Genomic DNA, 2,321 nt, shown 5'->3' on the forward strand with positions numbered 1-2,321 from the left:
AGAAGGGCGAGGTCCCCAGCCAGGCTTGGCTGGGCAGGGTGGCAGGCTGCCCGGGGCTGGGGGCAGGCAAGCAGAGCAGATTGCGTGGCACGGCCAGCCGAGGCGAGGAGGGGGTTGGCACTGGGCTGCAGTGGGCACAGCCCCTGTGCCAGACTGTGGCCACTGGCTCTGGTCACCCCACGCCTGGGGCTGGGCACTGGGGCACACGGCCAGGGTCACCCCACAGGCACAGTACTGTCCCCATCACCCCCTGATGTTGGGGCACACAGGCTCTGGCACCCACCCAGCACCCCAACACCCCACTCCCTTTGAGTGGGGTGGACATGTTTCACCCACGTGGTGTGTCCCTTGTCCCCAGGCCCATGGGGACACATGTACTGTCCCTCTACAGCCCCAAGGGAGTCACAGAGTCCATCTGTGACTCATCCCTGTTAATTAAAGTCTCCCACTTAATTGCAACTGGAAGTTTCATAGAGCAGGGCTGGCTTGGGGGGGTCATGGGGACCCCAACCCCATCCAGGGTGCAATGGACTGAGGGGAGCTGCTGAATGGACACGGTGTGCTGAGCCCCAGCTCTGCCAGCCCCAACTCCACCCCTCTTCCTGCCTATTCCTGCCTGGTTCCTGCCCATTCCCTCCTGGTTCCTGCCCATTCCTGCCTGGTCCTGCCCATTCCTACCCATTCCTGCCTGGTCCTGCCCATTCCTCCTGGTTCCTACCCATTCCTGCCTGTTCCTGCCAGGTTCCTGCCCATTCTTGCCTGGTCCTGCCAGGTTCCTGCCCATTTCTGCCTGCTCAGATGTTTAGAGGAGCTGATCCCACATGGATTTGGACATGTGATTTTGCATGTGATTGTTGCCACTGCAATCCCTGTGTAACCATGGTCATGCCACCAGAGCCTGTCCCAAATTTTCCCCTTTGGTGTCATGAGTGTGAAAGTTCTTGGGGATAGAGCAGGGCCCAAGATTGCAGGGAGCTGCATGAAGGGGCTAAAGGAGGAATCTCCATCCTGACCTCCATCCTTCTGTCTTCCCCCTTCTCATCCCATGGGTACCCAGAGGAGAGGCGAAGGGGTTAAAGGGTTTTGCTGTGGGGTGACTGCAGGCTGGGCAGGGGAGGGGACATCGATTTTATGTTAATGCTGGGCTGCATCGATCAGGGCTGGAGGGACAACTGCTGGGGGGCACAGCCACACCCTGCTCCCAGGGTCACCCCTCACAGAGCCCCTGCAGCTCCCAGCAGGGTCCACCCTGGAGCTAGGAGCGCTGGAGAGGTGGGGAAGGAGGCTGGGACACCCCTAAAGGTGCTCTGAAGCTTGTGTTGGGAGCTTGAAGGGAAGATACTGTGGTGCTAGGGAGAGCAGAGCTCAGAGCTGGGGGCTCTGCTCTGGCCCCTTTCCCTCCCAGTCCCTGCGGCATCACAGGCAGCACTGCAGCTGCAGCATCTTCAGAGAGGAGTGAGAACAGCTCAGCACCACCTCCCCTGCCCTGCCCTGCCTGCACCCGAGGGTTAATCCAGCAGCATCAAGTCGCCCCTGATGCTCCTCAGAGCCCTCATCCCCACTGTGCCCAGACCTGTCTGCCCTTCTCCTGCCCAGCCCATGTGGCCCTGCTCTGCCTGGCTGCTCTGCCAGCACCGTGCCAGCCTGGGCCCACACAGGCACGGTGGGGGCTCACAGGAGGGGGGTCTGGAGCCAGTGTGCCCACCCAGTGCCAAGCATGCGGTGGGCGCAGGTGTGAGACCACTGCAGATGGCCAACACTGCAGCCCTGGCACGAGGGAGTCACGGCACTGCCACCCTCCCCGGGGGTCCCCTCGCCTCCAGGTGCTGCTGGGGACCCTCATGACAGGGAAGGAACCATCCCCACCCACAGCAGGGCTGGGGTTTGTCCGTGTCCCACTCAGCCCCAGCTCCCCAGGGACTGGCAGAGCCCGCAGAGCTCCCGGGTCGTGGATCAGAGCCATGTCTCCGCGGCAGCAATGGCCAGACAACAGTGGAAAATGGCCAAAAATGTGGTTTTAGGCTTGACCAGGCTTGAGCCTGCTGGTCCAGACCTGCAGGCACTGTGTCCCCAGAGGGGAAACTGAGGCATGGAAGGATTTATCTGCAGCCGCCCAGCAGCTCAGCACCAGTCACTGGGAGGGGACACCTTTTTCCATGGAAAAACAACAGATAATTGGGAAGAGCTGTGCACCGACAACAGCAGCATCTCTGATAGCAGTGGGGGAGCAGCAGGATTTGGGGACGGAGGTTTCCTGGGCGTGGGGACTGTCAGGTGACGGCGCAGACACAGGCGATGGGGAGGGGGCACAGCGGGATTCT

The sequence above is a fragment of the Acanthisitta chloris genome, unplaced genomic scaffold (genome assembly GCF_000695815.1).
Source record: "Acanthisitta chloris isolate BGI_N310 unplaced genomic scaffold, ASM69581v1 scaffold32025, whole genome shotgun sequence".
NCBI classification, from domain to species: Eukaryota; Metazoa; Chordata; class Aves; order Passeriformes; family Acanthisittidae; genus Acanthisitta; species Acanthisitta chloris.